Consider the following 8,595-nt stretch of genomic DNA (forward strand, 5'->3'; position numbering starts at 1 on the left):
CACAGGGTCCCCTGTCATCTTGGTGCCCTGCACAGCAGAGTGGGCCTGCTCACACACATTAGAGATCCATTTCCAGCCCACCCTGGCCCCTGCCAGAAATTGCCCTCCCGGAAGAGCCACTGGAGGCTTTGGTCCCTCAGCATCTACGACCTTTTAATAAAGGGGCTTCCCTGAGCCCTGGGACCCTGAAAGCCTCCTGGGGAATGAACTGCCTTGGCCACAGCAGCTCTCTTCCCCGCCCTTTGGGGCACTAGACGGTGATGCCATTGTACGGCCAGGACTTGGAGGCTGGCTCTGGCCAATCTGCTTGAGCCTCGTGTCCTCTTGGTTTTAGGTCTTTGGAAAATTCTTCTCCATCGGTCAGAAAAGATCCTTCCTTCAGACAGCAGTGCTGGCTATCCACGACCCCGTGCTACGTGTCAGCCAGGCTGGGCTGGTGCTCGTCTACTCCCTCCTGGGGGAAGCCCAGCAACTGATGGGGGTCACGGTAAGCAGCTGCAATCGACTCAGGAGCTTGGGGTGGAGGCCAGGGCCTCATTCCCATCTTATCGCCATTCGCTGGCCTGGTGGCAAGGAGCCTAGTGGGGACTTCTGGACTTCATGGACTTCTCTTCTTAGGATGTGGTGCTCTGCTATCACTCCTGGAAAGGACAGGAGAGTCCCCTAAGAGCCCTCTGGGAACCTTTCCTGCCCCACAGAGCTGCACCCATTTCCCCATAGCCTAGTGTCCATGTCACCTGAGCCACCATCGAGAGTTGCTCCCTTTCCCGGCAGCCTGGGAGGCCAAGGACTGACTGGTGATGGCGACTGACCAGGAAGGGCTGAGGCACATGGGCGTGGGAAGCTGGTCTTGCTGCTGGTAGGGCTGGACCCGCTCTCGAGAGATTGGGAGGATTCAGTCAGCAGGGGCTGCTGACCTGCCTCGTTCACCAGGGCTGCCATCCTGTGGCTTCAGCTTTTGTCACTAGGGTGACTTGGGGAAAGGTCTCAACCTCTCCCCATCCCACTTTACTGCTGCCAGAATCCCTCCTGCCCCCCGCCACCCTGCTAGAGCCCCCTCCCTGCCCTACCTGGGTGGGGATGGAGGTGGGGGTGGAGGAGAGGGTTCTACGAACTTGAGCGGTGTCCCCAGGTGGGTTGGAGGTGGAACAGCTGTCAGGGGCACTGATGGGGAGGTGGCAGGAGCTCACCCGACAAGGAGGGGGGTTGGCACTGGAGGTCACTAGAGAGGACAGCAAGCCTCCATCCTGGGGGTCGGGAGGGTGAATCCACCACTCAGACATGAGCAGCTGCTGGGTGGAAATGATGGTGCTGGTTCCAGGTGCCCTTAATCCTCCCTGATTCCTGGGGAGTGTCTCCGTCTCTGACATGTTCTCGTTCCCCTGCAGCACGAGGATGTCACAGCCAAGGTCATGGGCCAGCTTCACATCATCAGGCACTTGCACCAGATGCCCGAGGCGCTGCAAGGGCTGTGGCTCCTCTGATGCTCTGAAAGGTTCCCCTCCCTGTTCAGCAAGTCCCGCTCCCTGCTGCAGGTACTGCTCTGTCTCACTGTAAATGCGGGGCTAGTGGAAGCGGAAATGGAGGCCCCTGCACTCACAGAAATTCTCTGCCCTCTCTGTGGAGCCGAGTCCTTCCCTTGGCCCCCCAAATTCCTTCATCTGGGGCAGGAGCTCTTTCCCTCCCACCCATACCCCTCCCCTCTTTCCTTGATCTCACCCCCATCCCATTCTCCATGCTCCCAGGCAGAGATCTTCCTGCCCCATATGGCGCAGAAGGACCTTTGGGTCAGGGCTACAGACTGTCTGCCCAACTGAAGCTCAGGAAGCTCCACATTTGAGGAGGTGAGGATGGGACAGAGGCTCAGGGCTAGCTTCATCTCCTGCCCTTTATTCTTCCTTTGGCCCCTCTATGGGCTCTCAGAGTCTGACATGAAGAGGAGCCTCCTCCGCCCGTGTCTTCTAGGCCCTGGAGCGTCTGACAGCCTCCCAGATGGGTGTAGTCAGAAGCTGAACCACCTCAGGGAGCAGTGGGGGCAGGTCCCTTGTCCAAGGAAACCAAGCAGTGGTAGTTCTCAAAGAGGCTGAGAGGGAAGACCCTGCTCCCTCATGGAGGTAAGAGCCATTGACTTCTTTGGGCATATGGGTTTCTTGGGGGAGAAATGGGATCCCTGCTGCATAGCCTGGCTGGGAGCTTCCCCCATCCCTGGGACAGAGACATCTCCAGCAATGTGCCACCCTTGTTTTTTTCCTAGCAAGAGGCTCCCCAGAGAACTCCTCAAACCTGTTCTCCTGGGAGCGTTTCTGGGAGGAGGCTCCCGTCCCTCAGTCTCCAACTCCATCATGCAGTCTCTTTCACCTAACATCTCCGCTCTCCAGTTCCACTTCCCGCAGCAGGACAAACGGACCTTCAGCTCCTAGAGAAAAGACTCTGACCTCCTTCTGATCAGCAATCGGGTTTCACCATCCCCTCAGCAAACCTGTCAGCCGGGCTGGACCGGATTTGAAGGAGGAGGATATCTAACAGGGTGGCTTGGCCTATGGCTGCCTAGCCTGGGGCTAGGCCAAATTGATGACCAAGTGAGCCCCACCTGAGAGGAAACAAGGGGAAACAGCAGCAAAAGTACAGAAGCAGAGGGAACTGTTCAGTTGACGGCCTTGGGCCAAAACCTGGAGTCCAGGGTAGGACTGGGTTCTCTCACCGTCCCTAAGGAAAGGGACACAGAAGACCATAGAAACCCAAGAAGGGCAGGCCGAGCCAAAATCAGGCTGAGGAAGAACTCCCCACGAGGGTGGAAGGCCTTGTTTCTGTTCAAGACATTTTTGGACTTTGTTTGGAAGGAGCACGACTCCAGGAAGGAGTAGACTAAAGGCCAGTCACCTGGTTGGAGGGCTGAGTTCCCAGACAACAAACTGCAAGCGTGAGTATCAGCGGGGTTGCTAGCCCAGCGAGAAAGCGGTGACACGAGGCCTGGCCAGCATCTAGCGGTGAGTGAACTCTGGTACGCACCTGCTTCCATTCTGGAAACAGCCTGGTATTGGAGAGTGGTTGGGGAGAGCAGGGAGGTGGGAGGGGTTTCTGAGGCTGGGGTGAGGAGGAAGCTGTGGGGCTGGAAGGGGAAGGACATGGCCCAGCTTGTGGGAGGGATCCTGCTGGCTGTGTCTGGAGCCCAGTGTGGCCTCTTCTGTGAGAAGTTCCCATGGGTCAATGGGGCCTGAATCGCTCCTGCTCCTTTGGTCCCTTTGGGCTTCACAGGAGATGTCTGGTGAACTGCCCTTGGACTCTGGGCCCAGCACCGCTCAGAAATTATTCGCTACCTTCAGAGAGACAGGGCACAGCTCAGCCTGTTGGGTAGGCTGGAGACTCACACTTCACTCGAACACACGACACTGAGGTGCTTTGGGAAGCACAGTAACAAAGAAGAGATTTAAGTGAAACTAAGCAAGAGAAAAAGACAAATTTCAAACAGAGAAACAAAACAAAACACACTTTGTAGTGACTTAAACTGAACGTTAACAAGTCACAATCTTTGCCTTAGCAGTTTCCAGACTAACATCTCAGCTTTCCTAACAGACCTTCTTTGATGTCCCTGTAGGGTACAAAACTTCTCTGTCGAATCCGCTGATTTGATTGCTTCGTCTTCTGGTTTCAGACCCTCTGTTCTCCTTCTGGGCTGCCTGGACCCTGACTGTAACATCTCTCTGGCCCAGCCTCTTACACAGATGCGTGCTGCAGCCAGCCTAGCGCAGGGAGCAGGGGGGACAGATGGTCTCATCCTGTCAGACCAAGAAACAGGGGTCCCAATGAGGCTTAGATGGAAGATCCCAGGCATCTCCTGGAGGTAAGAACCGTCCACTCTTCTGGGCACTTGGGGCTGTTGCAACAAAGAGGGGGCTCCTGTTCCATAGCCTATTTGTCCTCATGACTGTGGTTTTTTTATTCTCAGAGGATGCGTCCGGGACCCTGCAGACTGTTTCGTGCAGGAGGTTTGGGCGGGGAGAGATCAGTCACTGTCATGACCCATGGGTCATTAACCCGGGTCTGCAGGGTTCCTGGGAGCAGCCACCCTCCAGCACGCCACCTGGAAGCCTACGAAAAACTGCTTACCTAGGACTGATGAAGTCCAGACCCAGTTTGAGGCTCTGTTGGCGGAGTCCCAGAGCAGCTAATCGGCCCCCAGGACCTCCTTAAACCAGCAGCAGGAACAAGAAGCTGTCTGAACACCCGAGCTCCCAACCGCCCCCTCTGGACCGTGTGTTGGCTGTTCCTGCTCCCGGTCCCCAGGCTTGATTTCCTGGCATGCGGACTCGGGGTGACTCATCTGACTTGAGGTGCTGAACACAATTTGGTCTTTTGCTTCTGCTCTTCCCGTGTCCTGACCCAGCTGACTCTCGACTCCTGTCTTGTGAGTGTGGACTCTGCCTCTGACCACTAGGTCTGGTTGCCCATGACCTGGCCATCACACTGACTTTTCTACAGTTCCTCCAGTGCCCTTTTCTGCTCTCCAGCTCTTCTCTCCCAGCAAGACACACCGATCCCTGGCTCCCAGAGTCCTGCTTGCCTGCTAGTCAAGGGCTCAGGGGGAGAGCTTGTCTTGCCCGCTCCCCCACCACAGCTGCTTTTCCTCTGGGACTCTCCCTAGCGCAGAGGAGAATCCGTCCTGGCAGAAATTCAGGAAGTCACGGAAGGGACGGTCTGCTCAGCTCCCTCTGCAATGCCACTGCCCGAGACCATTATGAGTGGGTGCCCAGTGACTGCGCCGGCAGCTCCTTGAAAGACTCCTGGGGCAGGGCAGTCGTGTTTCCCGGTGACCGCGGGAAGCCATGCAAAGCGTGCGGCATTGAGGAGACTCTCCTGCTGTCCCAAAGGGTTTCTGTTCTCCTGCACGGTCAGACCGTGGGGCCGGCTGGCAGAATGGGGAAGAGCTGGTTGGTGATGAGTCGGAGGAATCACCATAGAGGTGGCAGCAGCTGCAGATCCTGGAGTCCCTGTGGTCGGGTTACCATGCGTCCGGATTTTCCCAGACATGTCCGGCTTTTTGGGTTTTAAATCGCCCTCCGGGAGGAATTTGTAAAACTCTCCAAAGGTCCAGGATTTCCCTCCCAATGCAGCACTCTGGGAGTGGGGGGGGGAGCTGTGCGCTCTGCGGGGGAGCAGGGCACTGTGTCTGGCTCCGCACCCCAGACACACTGCTCTGAGCAGCAGGGTAAGGGGGTCGGGGGGCTGGAGAAGGGGCATGGGGTCCCAAGGGGCAGTCAGGGGACAGGGAGCAGGAGGGGTTGAATGGGTCAGGGGTTCTGGGGGGAGCCTGACAGGGGGTGGGCATATGGAGAGAGGTTGGGGGAGACAAGGGACAGGGAGCAGGGGGGGTTGGATGGGGCGGAGGTTTGGGGGCAAAGTCAGGGGCAGGGAGCAGGGGGGGTTAGATGGGTCGGGGGTTCTGCGGGGGCAGTCAGAGGACAGGGAGTGGTTGGATAGGTGTGGGAGACCCGGGGATCTGTCAGGGGGCAGGGGTGCGGATAGGGGGCGGGGCAGTCAGGGGACAGGTAGGGGGGGAAGTTCTAGGGGGGTAGTTAGGTTGCGGGGGTCTAAGGAGGGGGCAGTTGGAGACAGGGAGAAGGAAGGCTTAGATAGAGGGTGGGGTCCTGGGAGGGGGAGATCAGGGGACTAGGAGCAGCGGCGGTTGGATGGGTTGGCAGTTCTGTGGGGGGCAGTCAGGGGGCAGGAAGTGGGAGAGAGTAGATAGGGGGCAGGGCTACCACTCCCCCCTCCCCGGAGTGTCCCCTTTTTTGAAATTTCAAATATGGTAACCCTACCCTATGGGCCCAGCCTCCACTCCTGAGAGTTGAGGTGAACCTGCCCCTGTTCTCAGGGAGTCTTTGGCTTTGGCGGCTGGGCCTGCCTGCCGAGACAGAGGACTCAGTGTTTCCATCAGGCTGCTCAGCTGCAAATGCAGCCACCCAAAGACGTGAAGAAAGGAAGCGAAAGAGCAAAGCTGGACCCTCCGCTGAGCTCCTGCCATCAAGTGAGCCCAGCCTGGGAGAGACGAGGGAAAGCTCCAAGGTGGCTGGTGGCTGCAGGAATCCAGGGGAGGAGAAATAAATCATTAATGATGAATCCTAAGGGCTTTGTCTTGTGTGGTGAAGGGTTTAAAATGGGTCTAGTTACTATCACATTCAACTTTACAATCGCTGTGTCTGATTGAAGGGCAGGTCTGGAAAGGTCAGAGGTCACTCGAGGAGCTTCAAGTCTCCGATTCTGTCCCTATTGCCTGCTTTGACCAGCTGATCTCACCCCAACACATCCCTCAGGTGGTCGCAGTGGTGAGCTCTTTCCCTCTTTTTCTGGATTAGCCGCCAGCATGGGGACAGGATACATGTGGCCAAGGAAATGGAGAGGCATGGGGGTCACTTGCAGAGGCATGCAGAGAACTTGCAGAGTTGCCTGTTAATGCAGCTCCTCTGGGGGAGCACGGTAGGGTCCCGTGTACTCAGGGGCATCATTTCAAATTTTGGTGGTGGCGGGGAGGATAATTTCACCATGATTCCAGGGGCTACTTACACACCTGAAAACTCTAGCGTTTTGGCAGATAACTTAGCAAAGAGCTGACAGGAACACTTGCCAGACTGCTTTCCGGGGAAGACAGCTATAAGAATGGATCCAGGGAATGGTTCTGTATCTCTGAGCTGTTTGGACACTTTCAGGGAACATTGCAGATGCAAGACAGAGATCCCCAAAGTTATCCTGGGTAACCCTGAGAGACTTATGGAAAACTAGCAGATACCACATCTCTGCTGTCACTTTGCACTGACAAACTTGGACTGTCTGAACCTGTTCATGTATTTTACCTGCTTTAACCTCTCAAGAACGTTCACATATAAAAGAAAGAAAATTAAATAAATGACGTAGTTACACCGATATAGGGCTGTAGCCTAAACCCAACCTCAGAGTTGTCCCATTGAAATGGAATTATTCACAGCAGTCATTAAAGTTAAACATGCACGTAAATGTTTCCAGGGCCAAGATTAAGGCCACAGCTTATGAGAGGTGCAGACGCAAGAAGAGAAGAGCGGTGCAAAAACTGAAATACCACTTGGAACTTGGCCCAAACAATGCAGCATGAAAAATAAACTCATCTTGTTATACAGTAATAGAGCTGGTTCAAAATGGTTTTACACTCACAATGCAACCTTTTAACTAGAAATGCCACTTTGGATTACATTGATCATTTGAAAAGAGTTCCCTTTTTAAAAAAAACATTTTGGATTTCTCTGCCCACTTGAGAGAGAATGTGGAGTTTTTCCAACCAAAACTTTGATCATTAAAAACATTTGCAAATAAGTTTGAAGAATATCGTGGGGGGGGGAAGAGTGGTTTCTTCTTCAATTTTCATGACCCTCCCCACCCCCGCTATTTTTGACCAGTTCTAATTATGAATAAATGTCTGTCTGTCCATGAATGATAAATATGTCTGCTACTGAAACATTTACAAACAATGGCTCTCATCAGGAGCGCTGAGGTCACATTACAGAGAGAAACACCCAGGCCTGCAGGGTTCACATTCTCAAAGACAGAAACCGCCCCAGGACGGGAATGTCACACACAACACAGCGTGACTGGCCCGGGTTGGTTAGGTGCGTGTTTTGCTGTTGCTGGCGAATTGTGCTTTTGTGAGGTGGGGGGAGTTATATTTGAAATATTTCATCCTCTCCCACTCTCATGCATGGGAGACCAGGGCCCACCACTTTTTACTGGCCATAAGTGTGAGCGACTGGATGAGGGGGGAGAGAAAGGAGCGGGGGGGGGGGTGTTTTGGGGGCAAGGGGCAGCGTGAAGTGGGAGCTCAGGGAGAAAGGCGGCGTGAGGGGGAGGCTTCAGGGAAAGGGGCAGTTTGAGGGGGCAGGACCTCGAGGAGAAGGGCTGGCACAGGGGCTGGGCCACAGTTTGGGTGCCAGCAGCCCCCCCACTTTTAGGAAGCTTTTGCCCATCCTGCCCTCATCCCAAATACATTTGTTACGGTAAGAAAACTTTGAGCAACAAGGAGACTCAGAGACCCAAAATATAAACCACTAAAATCCTCACCTGCCCCTAGAGCAGGTTGAATAAAACTAAAATTTTTCCAAGTTTTTGATGAACCGAAAAGCTTTAAAAAAAAAAAAAAAAAAAAGACCCAGGAACATTTCAAGGGTTGTAACTTTTTGAATTTTTAAAATAAAACTGAAGGACTTTTTTAAACAAAAAATTGTTTCAAGCTGAAAAATCAAAATGGTTTGTTTGGAAAGTGTCTAAACGAAATGCTTCGACTTTTTAAGAACTGGGGGGAAGGGCTGGACGTGAACAATTCAGCAGACCAGACATGAATTCGCAAACTGCTGAATTGGCATTTTTCACCTAAAAAAGGCATTTTTCACCTAAAACTGGCCCTTGATACAGACCTCGCATGCCCCCTTTGGTGAACTATTCTGTAGACCACTGGTTCTCCACCAGGGGAACATGTACTCCTGGCCATACGCAGAGGTCTTCCCGGGGATATATCAACTCATCCAGATATTTACCTCGTTTTAAAACAGGCTGCATAAAAAGCACTAGCGAAGT

General features: G+C 54.0%; 1 long non-coding RNA gene across 1 annotated transcript; it reads left to right on the forward strand.

Moving 5' to 3' along the window:
• The first annotated feature begins 1,492 nt into the window (after positions 1-1,492).
• On the forward strand, positions 1,493-5,095 carry LOC140897537 (uncharacterized). Its single transcript, XR_013634529.1, has 5 exons — positions 1,493-1,535; positions 1,924-2,114; positions 2,255-2,920; positions 3,653-3,841; positions 3,947-5,095. It is a non-coding gene; the product is annotated as an uncharacterized LOC140897537 (long non-coding RNA).
• The last annotated feature ends 3,500 nt before the right edge of the window (positions 5,096-8,595 follow it).

The sequence above is a fragment of the Lepidochelys kempii genome, chromosome 14 (assembly GCF_965140285.1).
Source record: "Lepidochelys kempii isolate rLepKem1 chromosome 14, rLepKem1.hap1, whole genome shotgun sequence".
Lineage (NCBI taxonomy): Eukaryota > Metazoa > Chordata > Testudines > Cheloniidae > Lepidochelys > Lepidochelys kempii.